The sequence below is a fragment of the Hyla sarda genome, unplaced genomic scaffold, assembly GCF_029499605.1.
Source record: "Hyla sarda isolate aHylSar1 unplaced genomic scaffold, aHylSar1.hap1 scaffold_107, whole genome shotgun sequence".
In the NCBI taxonomy this organism is placed as follows: domain Eukaryota; kingdom Metazoa; phylum Chordata; class Amphibia; order Anura; family Hylidae; genus Hyla; species Hyla sarda.
In genome coordinates, this window is record NW_026607689.1 from 122,999 (window position 1) to 145,540 (window position 22,542).

General features: G+C 45.0%; 8 non-coding genes and 1 pseudogene across 8 annotated transcripts; all 9 read left to right on the forward strand.

Annotated features, from left to right (window-relative positions):
* The first annotated feature begins 282 nt into the window (after window positions 1-282).
* LOC130299933 (U2 spliceosomal RNA) lies at window positions 283-473 on the forward strand. Its single transcript, XR_008850955.1, has one exon. It is a non-coding gene; the product is annotated as a U2 spliceosomal RNA (small nuclear RNA).
* A 2,086-nt stretch (window positions 474-2,559) lies between these two features.
* On the forward strand, window positions 2,560-2,750 carry LOC130299935 (U2 spliceosomal RNA). The gene has a single exon (XR_008850957.1). It is a non-coding gene; the product is annotated as a U2 spliceosomal RNA (small nuclear RNA).
* A 2,095-nt stretch (window positions 2,751-4,845) lies between these two features.
* Window positions 4,846-5,036, forward strand: LOC130300093 (U2 spliceosomal RNA). Its single transcript, XR_008851107.1, has one exon. It is a non-coding gene; the product is annotated as a U2 spliceosomal RNA (small nuclear RNA).
* Window positions 5,037-11,952: 6,916 nt separating this feature from the next.
* On the forward strand, window positions 11,953-12,136 carry LOC130300121 (U2 spliceosomal RNA). The gene has a single exon (XR_008851132.1). It is a non-coding gene; the product is annotated as a U2 spliceosomal RNA (small nuclear RNA).
* Window positions 12,137-14,236: 2,100 nt separating this feature from the next.
* On the forward strand, window positions 14,237-14,427 carry LOC130300060 (U2 spliceosomal RNA). Its single transcript, XR_008851075.1, has one exon. It is a non-coding gene; the product is annotated as a U2 spliceosomal RNA (small nuclear RNA).
* Window positions 14,428-16,509: 2,082 nt separating this feature from the next.
* Window positions 16,510-16,700, forward strand: LOC130299936 (U2 spliceosomal RNA). The gene has a single exon (XR_008850958.1). It is a non-coding gene; the product is annotated as a U2 spliceosomal RNA (small nuclear RNA).
* A 2,074-nt stretch (window positions 16,701-18,774) lies between these two features.
* LOC130299937 (U2 spliceosomal RNA) lies at window positions 18,775-18,965 on the forward strand. Its single transcript, XR_008850959.1, has one exon. It is a non-coding gene; the product is annotated as a U2 spliceosomal RNA (small nuclear RNA).
* Window positions 18,966-21,056: 2,091 nt separating this feature from the next.
* Window positions 21,057-21,216, forward strand: LOC130300140 (U2 spliceosomal RNA; annotated as a pseudogene).
* Window positions 21,217-21,907: 691 nt separating this feature from the next.
* On the forward strand, window positions 21,908-22,089 carry LOC130300111 (U2 spliceosomal RNA). The gene has a single exon (XR_008851123.1). It is a non-coding gene; the product is annotated as a U2 spliceosomal RNA (small nuclear RNA).
* The last annotated feature ends 453 nt before the right edge of the window (window positions 22,090-22,542 follow it).

The following is a 22,542-nucleotide window of genomic DNA, read 5'->3' on the forward strand; positions in this document are numbered from 1 at the left end:
GCAGATCCTAAGCCCAGTGTCACATGCAAGTAGGAGGAGTAAGAAGGGTTCCTGGCAAATCCGGGTTATGGATTGCATTTAAAAAGGCCCCGTGGGAGTGCAATGGGCCCCTGTCTTGCTGCTTAGCAATAATGGTATGGGTTTAGGTTCTGCTGTGTGTACTGGTGGTTGACTGCCCCCCAGCCCAGAGTGTGCATGGAAAATTGTCTGGCAGCCTCCCTGACAGCAAGCAGTGATAGTGCCCATGAAGGGCACCTTGTTGGGCCCGCCCCTTTCACGGTTATCGCTTCTCGGCCTTTTGGCTAAGATCAAGTGTAGTATCTGTTCTTATCAGTTTAATATCTGATACGTCCCCTATCTGGGGACCATATATTAAATGGATTTTTGAGAACGGGGGCCGATTTCGAAGCTTGCTTCCGTCGCCCTATGCATTGACCCGATATGGCAGTATCTTCGGGTACAGTGCACCACCCCCTTACAGGGTTAAAAAGAAAGATTCCTACTTTCATTGCTACCTGCTTGCTGGCTAGCCAGCTAGCCAGCCCTGTGGGCCTTGCTGCTGCTGCAGCCAAAAAACAAAAGGTGGTGCTGCTGCTGCTTCTGCTGCTTCTGCTTCTGCTTGTGTCTGGCCGCTGTTGGAGCGTCCAGGCACAGGACTTCTGCTGCTGCTGACTAAATGGCCTCCTTAATTGGATCATTTGAGTAGCCAGCACACCTGTGCAGGTAGGGCATGACATGATAGGCAGCTGCCTTGATAGCGGGTGGGTGCTGAATGTTCCTAATTGACAAAATAAGATTAATGCTTATGAAGAAATATAAAATCTCATCCCTTCCCCAATATCGCGCCACACCCCTACCCCTTAATTCCCTGGTTGAACTTGATGGACATATGTCTTTTTTCGACCGTACTAACTATGTAACTATGTAACATAACATGGGGGGGGGGGTCTCCTGGCTGTTCACACAGGTGTGTCATTGCTGTACATTGACCATGCATTGCTTCTGTGGTATTGCAAAGGCAAAGACAAATGCTTCCAGCCATCCATTGCACTAATGGATTGGTCATCAGCTGGCTGTCTATGTCCCGCATCAATATAGACCAAAGTACAGAGGGTTAGGCTATGCTATTGTGCACCTACCTGATGCATCAGAAGGTGCGAGGCCCTTGCTAAATTCTGTGCACAGACTTTGAGATCTATACTTTAGACTGTATCTAAACCTGCTCCAACATGGACTGACATTCTGGCCTACTTTCAGCCGATGCGACTTGTCTGTCGCTGAACAGTCGCTTTTTATGTATTCAGCACCTATGTATAATGTTGTAAAAATGCTCTAGAAGCTAAAGTCGCAGAAATGTCACACATATTTGGCCTGCAACTTTCTGTGCGACAAATTCAGACAGGAAAAATCAGTATAAATCCTTAGAAAATTATCCCCCAGTGTCTCCATCTGCTGGCGGTATTGAATAAGCATTGCTGCACTGATGGGGTATGCATTAGACGAAAAAAAAGAAGAAAAAGAAGAATAATACGCCCAGAAAAGAGGCGAAAAGGAGAAAAACGTAAAAAAAACGTGAAAAAAAAGTAAGAGGAAGAGAAGGGAAAAAAAGGTGGAAATGGGTTTAAAAGTGATTTCGGCGGAGAATATATATATATATATATATATATATATATATATATATATATACGCGCACACACACACATATATATAAACGTATTCTCCGTTGAGATATTGCAGCCGCTGCTGTGTCCAGGCCCAGGAGCCTTAGCACTGTGCTGTGATGTCACTCAATACCACTGACATCACTAGGTGTAAACAACATCTCTCCTTTGCTGTGTATGTGACTATGGAGCTGTTTGGTGATGTCGTCTATTATGGCCTTCATAGAAGCAACAGGAGATTGTTGCATCCATCTAGAACCCTCAGAACTACAGTGCTATGATGTCACTCACTTCCACAGGCCTTGCAGAGTGTAAACAACAACAACCCAGCTTTGTTGTGTATGTAACCATAGGGATTTGTGATGTCACCTAGAACCTTCACAGCAGCGACAGCTTTATGAGGAGCATCAGCACTGCTCTGCCTGAGCAGAACCATCACCGCCATAGGTTGTCAAATAACCCGGGTTTAACCCACACAGGTAAGTCCAATGGGGTGCAGGCATGTCCTCTATGCTTACAGCTTCCCGTGGGTGTTGGTTTGATACCGTTTGGGGACAGCCAAGGAGGCATCTGCAGGCAACAAAGGTAGGTGTGTGCTTGTGTGTGTGTTTCCTATGCAGATCCTAAGCCCAGTGTCACATGCAAGTAGGAGGAGTAAGAAGGGTTCCTGGCAAATCCGGGTTATGGATTGCATTTAAAAAGGCCCTGTGGGAGTGCAATGGGCCCCTGTCTTGCTGCTTAGCAATAATGGTATGGGTTTAGGTTCTGCTGTGTGTACTGGTGGTTGACTGCCCCCCAGCCCAGAGTGTGCATGGAAAATTGTCTGGCAGCCTCCCTGACAGCAAGCAGTGATAGTGCCCATGAAGGGCACCTTGTTGGGCCCGCCCCTTTCACGGTTATCGCTTCTCGGCCTTTTGGCTAAGATCAAGTGTAGTATCTGTTCTTATCAGTTTAATATCTGATACGTCCCCTATCTGGGGACCATATATTAAATGGATTTTTGAGAACGGGGGCCGATTTCGAAGCTTGCTTCCGTCGCCCTATGCATTGACCCGATATGGCAGTATCTTCGGGTACAGTGCACCACCCCCTTACAGGGTTAAAAAGAAAGATTCCTACTTTCATTGCTACCTGCTTGCTGGCTAGCCAGCTAGCCAGCCCTGTGGGCCTTGCTGCTGCTGCAGCCAAAAAACAAAAGGTGGTGCTGCTGCTGCTTCTGCTGCTTCTGCTTCTGCTTGTGTCTGGCCGCTGTTGGAGCGTCCAGGCACAGGACTTCTGCTGCTGCTGACTAAATGGCCTCCTTAATTGGATCATTTGAGTAGCCAGCACACCTGTGCAGGTAGGGCATGACATGATAGGCAGCTGCCTTGATAGCGGGTGGGTGCTGAATGTTCCTAATTGACAAAATAAGATTAATGCTTATGAAGAAATATAAAATCTCATCCCTTCCCCAATATCGCGCCACACCCCTACCCCTTAATTCCCTGGTTGAACTTGATGGACATATGTCTTTTTTCGACCGTACTAACTATGTAACTATGTAACATAACATGGGGGGGGGGGGGGGGTCTCCTGGCTGTTCACACAGGTGTGTCATTGCTGTACATTGACCATGCATTGCTTCTGTGGTATTGCAAAGGCAAAGACAAATGCTTCCAGCCATCCATTGCACTAATGGATTGGTCATCAGCTGGCTGTCTATGTCCCGCATCAATATAGACCAAAGTACAGAGGGTTAGGCTATGCTATTGTGCACCTACCTGATGCATCAGAAGGTGCGAGGCCCTTGCTAAATTCTGTGCACAGACTTTGAGATCTATACTTTAGACTGTATCTAAACCTGCTCCAACATGGACTGACATTCTGGCCTACTTTCAGCCGATGCGACTTGTCTGTCGCTGAACAGTCGCTTTTTATGTATTCAGCACCTATGTATAATGTTGTAAAAATGCTCTAGAAGCTAAAGTCGCAGAAATGTCACACATATTTGGCCTGCAACTTTCTGTGCGACAAATTCAGACAGGAAAAATCAGTATAAATCCTTAGAAAATTATCCCCCAGTGTCTCCATCTGCTGGCGGTATTGAATAAGCATTGCTGCACTGATGGGGTATGCATTAGACGAAAAAAAAGAAGAAAAAGAAGAATAATACGCCCAGAAAAGAGGCGAAAAGGAGAAAAACGTAAAAAAACGTGAAAAAAAAGTAAGAGGAAGAGAAGGGAAAAAAAGGTGGAAATGGGTTTAAAAGTGATTTCGGCGGAGAAATATATATATATATATATATATATATATATATATATATATATATATACGCGCACACACACACATATATATAAACGTATTCTCCGTTGAGATATTGCAGCCGCTGCTGTGTCCAGGCCCAGGAGCCTTAGCACTGTGCTGTGATGTCACTCAATACCACTGACATCACTAGGTGTAAACAACATCTCTCCTTTGCTGTGTATGTGACTATGGAGCTGTTTGGTGATGTCGTCTATTATGGCCTTCATAGAAGCAACAGGAGATTGTTGCATCCATCTAGAACCCTCAGAACTACAGTGCTATGATGTCACTCACTTCCACAGGCCTTGCAGAGTGTAAACAACAACAACCCAGCTTTGTTGTGTATGTAACCATAGGGATTTGTGATGTCACCTAGAACCTTCACAGCAGCGACAGCTTTATGAGGAGCATCAGCACTGCTCTGCCTGAGCAGAACCATCACCGCCATAGGTTGTCAAATAACCCGGGTTTAACCCACACAGGTAAGTCCAATGGGGTGCAGGCATGTCCTCTATGCTTACAGCTTCCCGTGGGTGTTGGTTTGATACCGTTTGGGGACAGCCAAGGAGGCATCTGCAGGCAACAAAGGTAGGTGTGTGCTTGTGTGTGTGTTTCCTATGCAGATCCTAAGCCCAGTGTCACATGCAAGTAGGAGGAGTAAGAAGGGTTCCTGGCAAATCCGGGTTATGGATTGCATTTAAAAAGGCCCCGTGGGAGTGCAATGGGCCCCTGTCTTGCTGCTTAGCAATAATGGTATGGGTTTAGGTTCTGCTGTGTGTACTGGTGGTTGACTGCCCCCCAGCCCAGAGTGTGCATGGAAAATTGTCTGGCAGCCTCCCTGACAGCAAGCAGTGATAGTGCCCATGAAGGGCACCTTGTTGGGCCCGCCCCTTTCACGGTTATCGCTTCTCGGCCTTTTGGCTAAGATCAAGTGTAGTATCTGTTCTTATCAGTTTAATATCTGATACGTCCCCTATCTGGGGACCATATATTAAATGGATTTTTGAGAACGGGGGCCGATTTCGAAGCTTGCTTCCGTCGCCCTATGCATTGACCCGATATGGCAGTATCTTCGGGTACAGTGGCACCACCCCCTTACAGGGTTAAAAAGAAAGATTCCTACTTTCATTGCTACCTGCTTGCTGGCTAGCCAGCTAGCCAGCCCTGTGGGCCTTGCTGCTGCTGCAGCCAAAAAACAAAAGGTGGTGCTGCTGCTGCTTCTGCTGCTTCTGCTTCTGCTTGTGTCTGGCCGCTGTTGGAGCGTCCAGGCACAGGACTTCTGCTGCTGCTGACTAAATGGCCTCCTTAATTGGATCATTTGAGTAGCCAGCACACCTGTGCAGGTAGGGCATGACATGATAGGCAGCTGCCTTGATAGCGGGTGGGTGCTGAATGTTCCTAATTGACAAAATAAGATTAATGCTTATGAAGAAATATAAAATCTCATCCCTTCCCCAATATCGCGCCACACCCCTACCCCTTAATTCCCTGGTTGAACTTGATGGACATATGTCTTTTTTCGACTGTACTAACTATGTAACTATGTAACATAACATGGGGGGGGGGGGGGGGGGGTCTCCTGGCTGTTCACACAGGTGTGTCATTGCTGTACATTGACCATGCATTGCTTCTGTGGTATTGCAAAGGCAAAGACAAATGCTTCCAGCCATCCATTGCACTAATGGATTGGTCATCAGCTGGCTGTCTATGTCCCGCATCAATATAGACCAAAGTACAGAGGGTTAGGCTATGCTATTGTGCACCTACCTGATGCATCAGAAGGTGCGAGGCCCTTGCTAAATTCTGTGCACAGACTTTGAGATCTATACTTTAGACTGTATCTAAACCTGCTCCAACATGGACTGACATTCTGGCCTACTTTCAGCCGATGCGACTTGTCTGTCGCTGAACAGTCGCTTTTTATGTATTCAGCACCTATGTATAATGTTGTAAAAATGCTCTAGAAGCTAAAGTCGCAGAAATGTCACACATATTTGGCCTGCAACTTTCTGTGCGACAAATTCAGACAGGAAAAATCAGTATAAATCCTTAGAAAATTATCCCCCAGTGTCTCCATCTGCTGGCGGTATTGAATAAGCATTGCTGCACTGATGGGGTATGCATTAGACGAAAAAAAAGAAGAAAAAGAAGAATAATACGCCCAGAAAAGAGGCGAAAAGGAGAAAAACGTAAAAAAACGTGAAAAAAAAGTAAGAGGAAGAGAAGGGAAAAAAAGGTGGAAATGGGTTTAAAAGTGATTTCGGCGGAGAAATATATATATATATATATATATATATATATATATATATATATATATACGCGCACACACACACATATATATAAACGTATTCTCCGTTGAGATATTGCAGCCGCTGCTGTGTCCAGGCCCAGGAGCCTTAGCACTGTGCTGTGATGTCACTCAATACCACTGACATCACTAGGTGTAAACAACATCTCTCCTTTGCTGTGTATGTGACTATGGAGCTGTTTGGTGATGTCGTCTATTATGGCCTTCATAGAAGCAACAGGAGATTGTTGCATCCATCTAGAACCCTCAGAACTACAGTGCTATGATGTCACTCACTTCCACAGGCCTTGCAGAGTGTAAACAACAACAACCCAGCTTTGTTGTGTATGTAACCATAGGGATTTGTGATGTCACCTAGAACCTTCACAGCAGCGACAGCTTTATGAGGAGCATCAGCACTGCTCTGCCTGAGCAGAACCATCACCGCCATAGGTTGTCAAATAACCCGGGTTTAACCCACACAGGTAAGTCCAATGGGGTGCAGGCATGTCCTCTATGCTTACAGCTTCCCGTGGGTGTTGGTTTGATACCGTTTGGGGACAGCCAAGGAGGCATCTGCAGGCAACAAAGGTAGGTGTGTGCTTGTGTGTGTGTTTCCTATGCAGATCCTAAGCCCAGTGTCACATGCAAGTAGGAGGAGTAAGAAGGGTTCCTGGCAAATCCGGGTTATGGATTGCATTTAAAAAGGCCCCGTGGGAGTGCAATGGGCCCCTGTCTTGCTGCTTAGCAATAATGGTATGGGTTTAGGTTCTGCTGTGTGTACTGGTGGTTGACTGCCCCCCAGCCCAGAGTGTGCATGGAAAATTGTCTGGCAGCCTCCCTGACAGCAAGCAGTGATAGTGCCCATGAAGGGCACCTTGTTGGGCCCGCCCCTTTCACGGTTATCGCTTCTCGGCCTTTTGGCTCCGATCAAGTGTAAACTTGGTCTGGGTCAGGGGTGCGGGTGTTCTGCTGAGCAGGAATCCGGAGTGGTGATCTTACTGTGGAACCGACAGACAAGAGAAGAACAATGGCTGGAAAGGAATACCTCCCTGCGATTGAGAAGACTGTACGTTTTGTGGTGGAAACTTCTGACCGGGGTAAGAATCGGATTGAGTACATTGGACATGAACTTGTGGAGAAATTGGGCGGTTTTGGCATGGATAGTTTGTTCTGTGTGCAAGAGAATAGGAAGCAAGGAATATATGATGTGTCCTTCATCTATGAAGCTGATTGCCAGAACTTCTATGAATGTTTGAAAAGAAATGCCAGTAACCCTGTCTTGGAAAATGTAAAGTTTTTTCCTCTGTTTGAGATGGGAGTGAAGACTCTGTTTGTACATATGTACAATCCGTTCTTAGACCCGGATATGATTAAGAACTTTCTAAGTATCTACTGTGAAAGTGTCCAAGGGGGAGTGAAGCAAACTAGTAGTTTGGGTGTGTTTAATGGCACATGGAAGTTCTTTGTAAAACTGAAGCTGGATCCTGGGAGCATTGGTGGAGTGAAACACCCACCGGCCAATTTTTCAATCGCTGGAAACCGGGGTTATGTCTATTATTATGGCCAGCCATTGTTTTGCCGTGATTGTTTGCTGTTTGGACATGTTAAAGAGGCTTGTCCAGGTAATAAGAAGTGCCGAAATTGTAAAATGCCAGGGCATGAGGCGGGAGCTTGTCCACAGCCCAGAACTTGTGATCTTTGTGGCCTTGTTGGACATGTGTATAGAAATTGTCCGGAGGTGGCTAAGAGGGAGAAGGAGAAAGAGGCCAGAAAAGATTTGGCAATTAAAAAAAGGGAAAAGGCAAAGGCAGACATGGCAGAAAAGAGTGTGATTGCTAGCATTATTGAGAAAGCAACGGTGGTGGAAGAGAAGGTGCAGGAGGAGATTGAAGAGGAGATGGAGGAGGAGGTGAGAATTGAAGAGGTGCCTAGTCCTCAGGTGTCTGGCACTCAAAAAGTTGAATGGTCGAATTCAGAAGAGGAAAGTGCTAAAGAGAGAGAGGAAGATCTTTTTCGTCCCCCACGGAAGGCGGCGAGAGGTGCCAGTGGTGAAAAGATGGAGCAGACGGTGGTGGAGACGAGTAATCGTTTTGCCGCAATATCTGAGGGTGAAATGGATAAATGCATTGGAGAAGAAACTTCTCCCTCGACACTGAGCCGTAAAGTTCATTAACTCTCTTCTAGGTTTTTTCTTCCTATGGGTTGTTATTTGATTTGATATGTCTTTTTCGGTTAGTTTGTCAAATGTTAGAGTCTTTAAAAATAAGAATAGAAGAGCGGCCATTCTGGAGGAATTGGCAGGAACTAATAATGACATAATTTGTCTACAGGAATGTGGATTGGATTTTCCTCCAAAAAAGGAGGAGTGGAGATATGGACCAGCAGTGTGGTCTTGCTCTAATGTAAATAGAAATGATGGAGTTGGGGTTTTGTTTAGGAATAATAAGTTTAAAGTTTGTAGTCAAATGGTGTTAAGGGAAGGAAGGTGTGTGTTGGTGGAGGTTGGGTTACATGGGTTTAAGTTTAAGTTAATTAATGTTTATGCACCTGTGAATAAGGAGGAGAGGGTGGGTTTGTTTGAAATAATTAAGGGGTTTTTGTCTGGGAAGGAACCAGTGTTGTTAGTAGGTGATTTCAACTGTGAGATTGGGAGGGATGCGGATGTTTCTGGAAATATGCTTAAGAGTATGGTGAGTGATTTCAAGTTAAGAGATGTGGTTGAAGTGTGTGGTGTGAATCCTGTGTTAGCAACATATCATGCTGAGAGTGGAAGGAGTGAGTCAAGATTAGATATGTGTTTTGTGTCCAAAATGATAGGATGTATGTGGTATAAGCAAGAGAGAGTGATTTATTCTGATTATGAGCGTGTGAGTTGTGGTTTGGTGTTGGATGAGATTTGCATAAGTGGGAGGGGTTACTGGAAGCTTAATGTGAAACTGTTGGATGAAAAGGAGGTATATGATAGGTATATTAAGAAGTATAAGTTATGGTGTGAGAAGAAAAAAGAATTTTTGGATTTATTGTGTTGGTGGGAGTGGGTTAAAGAAAGAACTAAGGTTTTTTTCAAGAGGGAAGGTTATAAAAGGAAAGCTAGGGAAAGAAAGAAGTATGAATGGCTGAATAAAAGGTTGGGGTTTCTCATTAAGTTGAAAAAGAAGGGATGGAGAGTGGATGGTAAGATTGATGCTGTGAAAAGAGATATAAAGGATTGGTTGAATGAAAGAGGAAAAGAGTTAATGTACCGAGCAAAAGTGGACAAATTGGAGAAGGATGAAAAGTGTTCAAGATATTTTTTTAAGAAAGTGATTGGGAGAAAGGATGATTTAGTGAGTGTGTATGATAAGGATGGTGGTTTGGTGAGAGGCAAAGCTGTACTGAATGAGGTGAAAGAGTTTTATGAGGACTTATATGCAGTCAAACAGTGTGATAGGGGTTTGGCTGAGGAAGTGCTGGAAGTGATTGATAAGAAGGTAGATTGTAATGAGTATGAGAGTTTAATGAGAGAGATTGGAATGGAAGAAATTAAAAGGACGGTTGATAGTATGGCTAAAAATAAGACTCCTGGAGAGGATGGGTTGCCGGCTGAGTTTTATGTGAAATTGTGGGATGTACTGAAGGATGATATGGAGAGTATCTTTAAGTATATGTGGGCTAATGGAAGATTGGTGGAAAGTATGAAGAGTGGGATAGTGGTTTTGATTTATAAGAAAGGGGATGTGAATGATGTAAGGAATTGGAGGCCGATAACTTTGTTGAATGTGGATTATAAAATATTTGCAAAGCTGATTACAAATAGAATGAGGGACGTGATAGAGCAAGTGATTGGGGAGGAGCAAGTGTGTGGTGTGCCAGGAAGAAGAATTAGTGAGAATTTGTGTTTGTTGAGAGATATATTGTGGGATGGTATGTGTAGAAAGCAGGTGGTTCGTGTGTTGTCAATTGATTTTGAAAAAGCTTTTGACCGTTTGTCGCATGGGTTTTTGTTTAAGGTGCTAGTTAAAATGGGGTTTCCAGGTGATTTTGTGAATATTGTGAGAATGTTGTATAAGGAAGTGTATAGTAAGATTCTGATTAATGGATGGATGACTGAGGAGATTAAAGTATGTTCAGGGGTGAGACAGGGATGTCCCTTGTCACCTATTGCTTTTATTTGTGCTATGGAACCATTATTAGAATTATTGCGTAAGGATAAATGTGTGAGAGGTGTGAGAGTTCCGGGGGGTCGTGGTAAAGAGGTTAAAGTGTTGGCTTATATGGATGATGTATGTGTGGTAAGTGAATCTGTTGCGGCTGTAAGAAGATCCAAGTTATTGGTAAGTCTGTTTTGTGGTGCGTCTGGTTTTAAGGTCAATTGGGGAAAGAGTGAATATAAATGTTTTGGTGGTGTGACTCAGAGTGAGGATGTTGGTATGGAAGGGGTGGAAGGGCCTATTCAGGTATTGGGGGTGAAGATGGATGAACGGTTGGATGGTAGAAATAGTTGGGAGGATGTGGGGAAGAGAGTGCAAAAGAAATTGAATTTTTGGAGATTGAGAGAGTTGTCAATGGTTGGTAAGGTTATGATAGTGAAGAGTGTGATTTTGCCAATACTGTTATATGTTGCTGTTGTGTTTCCGCCAAGTTATATGGTTTTGCGAAAGGTGAAAAGAATGTTATTTGTGTTTTTGTGGGGTACAAAGATGGAAAGAGTTAAGAGAGAGATTGTAATGAAAGATGGTAAAAATGGAGGAATGGACTTTCCGAATGTTGATGTGTATCTGGGTGTGAATATTGTTTTTGCTTTGAAAAGAATGATGGGAGGTGAAAAGAGTTGTGCATGTATGGTGAGATATTTGGGTGGCAGTGTGTTATGTAAATTGGGTTGGTTGGAAAGAGATTTGAGAGTGCCTTATGCTTTTGTGTGTCCTAGTTGGTATGTATATGTGGTGAAATTTTTGGAGAATTATAGGTTGATTGGTGTGGGTCCAGAAGTGTTTGTGAGTAAAAAGAGTATGATTGGGTACATTAAAAAAGACGAAGTTGAATGTTCAATTAATATGGTGAGAGCTGTAGATGTGGGGAGAGTGTGGAAGAGTATAATGACTGTTGGAGTAACAAATAGACAACGTGAGATAGTATGGCAGAGTTTGCATGGTGCGTTACCGGTAAGAGAATTTCAAAGAAATAGAGGGATTGGAAGGTATGAGAGGTGTCCAAGAGATGAGTGTGATGGGATTGAGAGTGTGATGCATGTATTTTGGAATTGTGAAATGGCGCAAGGTGTGTGGAAAGGGATGAGATTGCTGTTTAAAGAATTGACTGGTATAAGGTATATGTCGTATGATGTGGTTATGTTTGGACTTAGTATGGTAGGGAGAGATAAGGAAAGGGTTTTTTTTTGTGTTGCTTGCCATTATTAAAGAAGTACTTTGGGATGTTAGGAATTTATGTGTATTCAAAAGAAAAAACGTGTCGGTGGAGGGTTGTATTAAGATGATTCTAGATAGGTTATATGTTGTTTATTTGTGTGATAGGAAGAATTTGGGGGATAAGGATGCTGAGGGGATATGGAAGTTTTTGAAATGGAGATATCTTGTAAGTTTGTAATTGGTGATGGTATTTATGTTTGTTTGAAATTGAAAATAAAAAGAAAGACCTAATGATGAGTTGGACTTTACTTCAGAAAGTCTAAGTGACGAAGTATGGAGTTGGATTTTGATGTTTTAATGTCCAAACCTGAAGGTTTAAAAAAAAAAAAAAAAAAAAAAAATCTGTTCTTATCAGTTTAATATCTGATACGTCCCCTATCTGGGGACCATATATTAAATGGATTTTTGAGAACGGGGGCCGATTTCGAAGCTTGCTTCCGTCGCCCTATGCATTGACCCGATATAGCAGTATCTTCGGGTACAGTGCACCACCCCCTTACAGGGTTAAAAAGAAAGATTCCTACTTTCATTGCTACCTGCTTGCTGGCTAGCCAGCTAGCCAGCCCTGTGGGCCTTGCTGCTGCTGCAGCCAAAAAACAAAAGGTGGTGCTGCTGCTGCTTCTGCTGCTTCTGCTTCTGCTTGTGTCTGGCCGCTGTTGGAGCGTCCAGGCACAGGACTTCTGCTGCTGCTGACTAAATGGCCTCCTTAATTGGATCATTTGAGTAGCCAGCACACCTGTGCAGGTAGGGCATGACATGATAGGCAGCTGCCTTGATAGCGGGTGGGTGCTGAATGTTCCTAATTGACAAAATAAGATTAATGCTTATGAAGAAATATAAAATCTCATCCCTTCCCCAATATCGCGCCACACCCCTACCCCTTAATTCCCTGGTTGAACTTGATGGACATATGTCTTTTTTCGACCGTACTAACTATGTAACTATGTAACATAACATGGGGGGGGGGGGGGTCTCCTGGCTGTTCACACAGGTGTGTCATTGCTGTACATTGACCATGCATTGCTTCTGTGGTATTGCAAAGGCAAAGACAAATGCTTCCAGCCATCCATTGCACTAATGGATTGGTCATCAGCTGGCTGTCTATGTCCCGCATCAATATAGACCAAAGTACAGAGGGTTAGGCTATGCTATTGTGCACCTACCTGATGCATCAGAAGGTGCGAGGCCCTTGCTAAATTCTGTGCACAGACTTTGAGATCTATACTTTAGACTGTATCTAAACCTGCTCCAACATGGACTGACATTCTGGCCTACTTTCAGCCGATGCGACTTGTCTGTCGCTGAACAGTCGCTTTTTATGTATTCAGCACCTATGTATAATGTTGTAAAAATGCTCTAGAAGCTAAAGTCGCAGAAATGTCACACATATTTGGCCTGCAACTTTCTGTGCGACAAATTCAGACAGGAAAAATCAGTATAAATCCTTAGAAAATTATCCCCCAGTGTCTCCATCTGCTGGCGGTATTGAATAAGCATTGCTGCACTGATGGGGTATGCATTAGACGAAAAAAAAGAAGAAAAAGAAGAATAATACGCCCAGAAAAGAGGCGAAAAGGAGAAAAACGTAAAAAACGTGAAAAAAAAGTAAGAGGAAGAGAAGGGAAAAAAAGGTGGAAATGGGTTTAAAAGTGATTTCGGCGGAGAAATATATATATATATATATATATATATATATATATATATATATATATATATATATACGCGCACACACACACATATATATAAACGTATTCTCCGTTGAGATATTGCAGCCGCTGCTGTGTCCAGGCCCAGGAGCCTTAGCACTGTGCTGTGATGTCACTCAATACCACTGACATCACTAGGTGTAAACAACATCTCTCCTTTGCTGTGTATGTGACTATGGAGCTGTTTGGTGATGTCGTCTATTATGGCCTTCATAGAAGCAACAGGAGATTGTTGCATCCATCTAGAACCCTCAGAACTACAGTGCTATGATGTCACTCACTTCCACAGGCCTTGCAGAGTGTAAACAACAACAACCCAGCTTTGTTGTGTATGTAACCATAGGGATTTGTGATGTCACCTAGAACCTTCACAGCAGCGACAGCTTTATGAGGAGCATCAGCACTGCTCTGCCTGAGCAGAACCATCACCGCCATAGGTTGTCAAATAACCCGGGTTTAACCCACACAGGTAAGTCCAATGGGGTGCAGGCATGTCCTCTATGCTTACAGCTTCCCGTGGGTGTTGGTTTGATACCGTTTGGGGACAGCCAAGGAGGCATCTGCAGGCAACAAAGGTAGGTGTGTGCTTGTGTGTGTGTTTCCTATGCAGATCCTAAGCCCAGTGTCACATGCAAGTAGGAGGAGTAAGAAGGGTTCCTGGCAAATCCGGGTTATGGATTGCATTTAAAAAGGCCCCGTGGGAGTGCAATGGGCCCCTGTCTTGCTGCTTAGCAATAATGGTATGGGTTTAGGTTCGGCTGTGTGTACTGGTGGTTGACTGCCCCCCAGCCCAGAGTGTGCATGGAAAATTGTCTGGCAGCCTCCCTGACAGCAAGCAGTGATAGTGCCCATGAAGGGCACCTTGTTGGGCCCGCCCCTTTCACGGTTATCGCTTCTCGGCCTTTTGGCTAAGATCAAGTGTAGTATCTGTTCTTATCAGTTTAATATCTGATACGTCCCCTATCTGGGGACCATATATTAATTGGATTTTTGAGAACGGGGGCCGATTTCGAAGCTTGCTTCCGTCGCCCTATGCATTGACCCGATATGGCAGTATCTTCGGGTACAGTGCACCACCCCCTTACAGGGTTAAAAAGAAAGATTCCTACTTTCATTGCTACCTGCTTGCTGGCTAGCCAGCTAGCCAGCCCTGTGGGCCTTGCTGCTGCTGCAGCCAAAAAACAAAAGGTGGTGCTGCTGCTGCTTCTGCTGCTTCTGCTTCTGCTTGTGTCTGGCCGCTGTTGGAGCGTCCAGGCACAGGACTTCTGCTGCTGCTGACTAAATGGCCTCCTTAATTGGATCATTTGAGTAGCCAGCACACCTGTGCAGGTAGGGCATGACATGATAGGCAGCTGCCTTGATAGCGGGTGGGTGCTGAATGTTCCTAATTGACAAAATAAGATTAATGCTTATGAAGAAATATAAAATCTCATCCCTTCCCCAATATCGCACCACACCCCTACCCCTTAATTCCCTGGTTGAACTTGATGGACATATGTCTTTTTTCGACCGTACTAACTATGTAACTATGTAACATAACATGGGGGGGGGGGTCTCCTGGCTGTTCACACAGGTGTGTCATTGCTGTACATTGACCATGCATTGCTTCTGTGGTATTGCAAAGGCAAAGACAAATGCTTCCAGCCATCCATTGCACTAATGGATTGGTCATCAGCTGGCTGTCTATGTCCCGCATCAATATAGACCAAAGTACAGAGGGTTAGGCTATGCTATTGTGCACCTACCTGATGCATCAGAAGGTGCGAGGCCCTTGCTAAATTCTGTGCACAGACTTTGAGATCTATACTTTAGACTGTATCTAAACCTGCTCCAACATGGACTGACATTCTGGCCTACTTTCAGCCGATGCGACTTGTCTGTCGCTGAACAGTCGCTTTTTATGTATTCAGCACCTATGTATAATGTTGTAAAAATGCTCTAGAAGCTAAAGTCGCAGAAATGTCACACATATTTGGCCTGCAACTTTCTGTGCGACAAATTCAGACAGGAAAAATCAGTATAAATCCTTAGAAAATTATCCCCCAGTGTCTCCATCTGCTGGCGGTATTGAATAAGCATTGCTGCACTGATGGGGTATGCATTAGACGAAAAAAAAGAAGAAAAAGAAGAATAATACGCCCAGAAAAGAGGCGAAAAGGAGAAAAACGTAAAAAAACGTGAAAAAAAAGTAAGAGGAAGAGAAGGGAAAAAAAGGTGGAAATGGGTTTAAAAGTGATTTCGGCGGAGAAATATATATATATATATATATATATATATATATATATATACGCGCACACACACACATATATATAAACGTATTCTCCGTTGAGATATTGCAGCCGCTGCTGTGTCCAGGCCCAGGAGCCTTAGCACTGTGCTGTGATGTCACTCAATACCACTGACATCACTAGGTGTAAACAACATCTCTCCTTTGCTGTGTATGTGATTATGGAGCTGTTTGGTGATGTCGTCTATTATGGCCTTCATAGAAGCAACAGGAGATTGTTGCATCCATCTAGAACCCTCAGAACTACAGTGCTATGATGTCACTCACTTCCACAGGCCTTGCAGAGTGTAAACAACAACAACCCAGCTTTGTTGTGTATGTAACCATAGGGATTTGTGATGTCACCTAGAACCTTCACAGCAGCGACAGCTTTATGAGGAGCATCAGCACTGCTTTGCCTGAGCAGAACCATCACCGCCATAGGTTGTCAAATAACCCGGGTTTAACCCACACAGGTAAGTCCAATGGGGTGCAGGCATGTCCTCTATGCTTACAGCTTCCCGTGGGTGTTGGTTTGATACCGTTTGGGGACAGCCAAGGAGGCATCTGCAGGCAACAAAGGTAGGTGTGTGCTTGTGTGTGTGTTTCCTATGCAGATCCTAAGCCCAGTGTCACATGCAAGTAGGAGGAGTAAGAAGGGTTCCTGGCAAATCCGGGTTATGGATTGCATTTAAAAAGGCCCCGTGGGAGTGCAATGGGCCCCTGTCTTGCTGCTTAGCAATAATGGTATGGGTTTAGGTTCTGCTGTGTGTACTGGTGGTTGACTGCCCCCCAGCCCAGAGTGTGCATGGAAAATTGTCTGGCAGCCTCCCTGACAGCAAGCAGTGATAGTGCCCATGAAGGGCACCTTGTTGGGCCCGCCCCTTTCACGGTTATCGCTTCTCGGCCTTTTGGCTAAGATCAAGTGTAGTATCTGTTCTTATCAGTTTAATATCTGATACGTCCCCTATCTGGGGACCATATATTAAATGGATTTTTGAGAACGGGGGCCGATTTCGAAGCTTGCTTCCGTCGCCCTATGCATTGACCCGATATGGCAGTATCTTCGGGTACAGTGCACCACCCCCTTACAGGGTTAAAAAGAAAGATTCCTACTTTCATTGCTACCTGCTTGCTGGCTAGCCAGCTAGCCAGCCCTGTGGGCCTTGCTGCTGCTGCAGCCAAAAAACAAAAGGTGGTGCTTCTGCTGCTTCTGCTTCTGCTTGTGTCTGGCCGCTGTTGGAGCGTCCAGGCACAGGACTTCTGCTGCTGCTGACTAAATGGCCTCCTTAATTGGATCATTTGAGTAGCCAGCACACCTGTGCAGGTAGGGCATGACATGATAGGCAGCTGCCTTGATAGCGGGTGGGTGCTGAATGTTCCTAATTGACAAAATAAGATTAATGCTTATGAAGAAATATAAAATCTCATCCCTTCCCCAATATCGCGCCACACCCCTACCCCTTAATTCCCTGGTTGAACTTGATGGACATATGTCTTTTTTCGACCGTACTAACTATGTAACTATGTAACATAACATGGGGGGGGGTCTCCTGGCTGTTCACACAGGTGTGTCATTGCTGTACATTGACCATGCATTGCTTCTGTGGTATTGCAAAGGCAAAGACAAATGCTTCCAGCCATCCATTGCACTAATGGATTGGTCATCAGCTGGCTGTCTATGTCCCGCATCAATATAGACCAAAGTACAGAGGGTTAGGCTATGCTATTGTGCACCTACCTGATGCATCAGAAGGTGCGAGGCCCTTGCTAAATTCTGTGCACAGACTTTGAGATCTATACTTTAGACTGTATCTAAACCTGCTCCAACATGGACTGACATTCTGGCCTACTTTCAGCCGATGCGACTTGTCTGTCGCTGAACAGTCGCTTTTTATGTATTCAGCACCTATGTATAATGTTGTAAAAATGCTCTAGAAGCTAAAGTCGCAGAAATGTCACACATATTTGGCCTGCAACTTTCTGTGCGACAAATTCAGACAGGAAAAATCAGTATAAATCCTTAGAAAATTATCCCCCAGTGTCTCCATCTGCTGGCGGTATTGAATAAGCATTGCTGCACTGATGGGGTATGCATTAGACGAAAAAAAAGAAGAAAAAGAAGAATAATACGCCCAGAAAAGAGGTGAAAAGGAGAAAAACGTAAAAAAAACGTGAAAAAAAAGTAAGAGGAAGAGAAGGGAAAAAAAGGTGGAAATGGGTTTAAAAGTGATTTCGGCGGAGAAATATATATATATATATATATATATATATATATATATATATACGCGCACACACACACATATATATAAACGTATTCTCCGTTGAGATATTGCAGCCGCTGCTGTGTCCAGGCCCAGGAGCCTTAGCACTGTGCTGTGATGTCACTCAATACCACTGACATCACTAGGTGTAAACAACATCTCTCATTTGCTGTGTATGTGACTATGGAGCTGTTTGGTGATGTCGTCTATTATGGCCTTCATAGAAGCAACAGGAGATTGTTGCATCCATCTAGAACCCTCAGAACTACAGTGCTATGATGTCACTCACTTCCACAGGCCTTGCAGAGTGTAAACAACAACAACCCAGCTTTGTTGTGTATGTAACCATAGGGATTTGTGATGTCACCTAGAACCTTCACAGCAGCGACAGCTTTATGAGGAGCATCAGCACTGCTCTGCCTGAGCAGAACCATCACCGCCATAGGTTGTCAAATAACCCGGGTTTAACCCACACAGGTAAGTCCAATGGGGTGCAGGCATGTCCTCTATGCTTACAGCTTCCCGTGGGTGTTGGTTTGATACCGTTTGGGGACAGCCAAGGAGGCATCTGCAGGCAACAAAGGTAGGTGTGTGCTTGTGTGTGTGTTTCCTATGCAGATCCTAAGCCCAGTGTCACATGCAAGTAGGAGGAGTAAGAAGGGTTCCTGGCAAATCCGGGTTATGGATTGCATTTAAAAAGGCCCCGTGGGAGTGCAATGGGCCCCTGTTTTGCTGCTTAGCAATAATGGTATGGGTTTAGGTTCTGCTGTGTGTACTGGTGGTTGACTGCCCCCCAGCCCAGAGTGTGCATGGAAAATTGTCTGGCAGCCTCCCTGACAGCAAGCAGTGATAGTGCCCATGAAGGGCACCTTGTTGGGCCCGCCCCTTTCACGGTTATCGCTTCTCGGCCTTTTGGCTAAGATCAAGTGTAGTATCTGTTCTTATCAGTTTAATATCTGATACGTCCCCTATCTGGGGACCATATATTAAATGGATTTTTGAGAACGGGGGCCGATTTCGAAGCTTGCTTCCGTCGCCCTATGCATTGACCCGATATGGCAGTATCTTCGGGTACAGTGCACCACCCCCTTACAGGGTTAAAAAGAAAGATTCCTACTTTCATTGCTACCTGCTTGCTGGCTAGCCAGCTAGCCAACCCTGTGGGCCTTGCTGCTGCTGCAGCCAAAAAACAAAAGGTGGTGCTGCTGCTGCTTCTGCTGCTTCTGCTTCTGCTTGTGTCTGGCCGCTGTTGGAGCGTCCAGGCACAGGACTTCTGCTGCTGCTGACTAAATGGCCTCCTTAATTGGATCATTTGAGTAGCCAGCACACCTGTGCAGGTAGGGCATGACATGATAGGCAGCTGCCTTGATAGCGGGTGGGTGCTGAATGTTCCTAATTGACAAAATAAGATTAATGCTTATGAAGAAATATAAAATCTCATCCCTTCCCCAATATCGCGCCACACCCCTACCCCTTAATTCCCTGGTTGAACTTGATGGACATATGTCTTTTTTCGACCGTACTAACTATGTAACTATGTAACATAACATGGGGGGGGGGGGGGTCTCCTGGCTGTTCACACAGGTGTGTCATTGCTGTACATTGACCATGCATTGCTTCTGTGGTATTGCAAAGGCAAAGACAAATGCTTCCAGCCATCCATTGCACTAATGGATTGGTCATCAGCTGGCTGTCTATGTCCCGCATCAATATAGACCAAAGTACAGAGGGTTAGGCTATGCTATTGTGCACCTACCTGATGCATCAGAAGGTGCGAGGCCCTTGCTAAATTCTGTGCACAGACTTTGAGATCTATACTTTAGACTGTATCTAAACCTGCTCCAACATGGACTGACATTCTGGCCTACTTTCAGCCGATGCGACTTGTCTGTCGCTGAACAGTCGCTTTTTATGTATTCAGCACCTATGTATAATGTTGTAAAAATGCTCTAGAAGCTAAAGTCGCAGAAATGTCACACATATTTGGCCTGCAACTTTCTGTGCGACAAATTCAGACAGGAAAAATCAGTATAAATCCTTAGAAAATTATCCCCCAGTGTCTCCATCTGCTGGCGGTATTGAATAAGCATTGCTGCACTGATGGGGTATGCATTAGACGAAAAAAAAGAAGAAAAAGAAGAATAATACGCCCAGAAAAGAGGCGAAAAGGAGAAAAACGTAAAAAAACGTGAAAAAAAAGTAAGAGGAAGAGAAGGGAAAAAAAGGTGGAAATGGGTTTAAAAGTGATTTTGGCGGAGAAATATATATATATATATATATATATATATATATATATATATATATACGCGCACACACACACATATATATAAACGTATTCTCCGTTGAGATATTGCAGCCGCTGCTGTGTCCAGGCCCAGGAGCCTTAGCACTGTGCTGTGATGTCACTCAATACCACTGACATCACTAGGTGTAAACAACATCTCTCCTTTGCTGTGTATGTGACTATGGAGCTGTTTGGTGATGTCGTCTATTATGGCCTTCATAGAAGCAACAGGAGATTGTTGCATCCATCTAGAACCCTCAGAACTACAGTGCTATGATGTCACTCACTTCCACAGGCCTTGCAGAGTGTAAACAACAACAACCCAGCTTTGTTGTGTATGTAACCATAGGGATTTGTGATGTCACCTAGAACCTTCACAGCAGCGACAGCTTTATGAGGAGCATCAGCACTGCTCTGCCTGAGCAGAACCATCACCGCCATAGGTTGTCAAATAACCCGGGTTTAACCCACACAGGTAAGTCCAATGGGGTGCAGGCATGTCCTCTATGCTTACAGCTTCCCGTGGGTGTTGGTTTGATACCGTTTGGGGACAGCCAAGGAGGCATCTGCAGGCAACAAAGGTAGGTGTGTGCTTGTGTGTGTGTTTCCTATGCAGATCCTAAGCCCAGTGTCACATGCAAGTAGGAGGAGTAAGAAGGGTTCCTGGCAAATCCGGGTTATGGATTGCATTTAAAAAGGCCCCGTGGGAGTGCAATGGGCCCCTGTCTTGCTGCTTAGCAATAATGGTATGGGTTTAGGTTCTGCTGTGTGTACTGGTGGTTGACTGCCCCCCAGCCCAGAGTGTGCATGGAAAATTGTCTGGCAGCCTCCCTGACAGCAAGCAGTGATAGTGCCCATGAAGGGCACCTTGTTGGGCCCGCCCCTTTCACGGTTATCGCTTCTCGGCCTTTTGGCTAAGATCAAGTGTAGTATCTGTTCTTATCAGTTTTCATGCTGGTGGGGATGGGTGCTGCATGGAGGATGCAGGTGTACCAGGGCTTTCCGGGGCTGGTTCTGAGGAATCAGCTCGACGGCTGCCCCGATGTGACCTGTTCCCTCCGGGTCTCGCCATGAGGCTGAGAGGGTCTAGAGCCGAGGTACTTTGTGCCTCGGGGAGTGGTGACCCCGAGGTGCCGAAACTCACTGGGAGAATAGGCTCACTGAGTTGAAGCACGGGCACCATAATCTCTTCACCTTGTGGCACTCACCTCTTGATTCCCGGCCTTCTGGCTAGGATCAGAGAAATTTTTATAGATCCGGCCGGATGTCCGGGCAGTATATCTGCACACATTCACTTATTTATTTATTTTTTGTCTCACTGTGTCACTTTTTGCGTGTTGTGTGTTCACAGGATTTGTCAGGATGCGGTAGCCCTTCTGGGTGTCCCTCCTGGCGGTCTAGGGGAGGTGTGTGTGGCCATTAGGTTCCGCACCTCCCTGCAAACACCCCGGGTACTCCTGCTTCGCAGGGTACCTACCGTAATCGGCTCTGCGGGCAGATACCTTGGCTAACGCCAAGGGGGATGCCGGGAGCATTTGTGGTCTCCTAGTAGCTTCGGCGAAAAGGGACATCGAACCTGGAACCTCGCAGGTACCTTTTGGTCCGGAGGCGAAGGGTAAGGTTTGTTGGGGGGCCTCTCTCCTATCGGAGAAGGGCTTGCGATAGACCACATCCTTTGTGCACGTTTTTTTAGTGTAACACGTTTGCACTTTTTCTTGCACTTTGGGTGAATCGAAAGCACGTTCCTCGGCTTTAGATAAAAAAAAAAAAAAAATCTGTTCTTATCAGTTTAATATCTGATACGTCCCCTATCTGGGGACCATATATTAAATGGATTTTTGAGAACGGGGGCCGATTTCGAAGCTTGCTTCCGTCGCCCTATGCATTGACCCGATATGGCAGTATCTTCGGGTACAGTGCACCACCCCCTTACAGGGTTAAAAAGAAAGATTCCTACTTTCATTGCTACCTGCTTGCTGGCTAGCCAGCTAGCCAGCCCTGTGGGCCTTGCTGCTGCTGCTGCAGCCAAAAAACAAAAGGTGGTGCTGCTGCTGCTTCTGCTGCTTCTGCTTCTGCTTGTGTCTGGCCGCTGTTGGAGCGTCCAGGCACAGGACTTCTGCTGCTGCTGACTAAATGGCCTCCTTAATTGGATCATTTGAGTAGCCAGCACACCTGTGCAGGTAGGGCATGACATGATAGGCAGCTGCCTTGATAGCGGGTGGGTGCTGAATGTTCCTAATTGACAAAATAAGATTAATGCTTATGAAGAAATATAAAATCTCATCCCTTCCCCAATATCGCGCCACACCCCTACCCCTTAATTCCCTGGTTGAACTTGATGGACATATGTCTTTTTTCGACCGTACTAACTATGTAACTA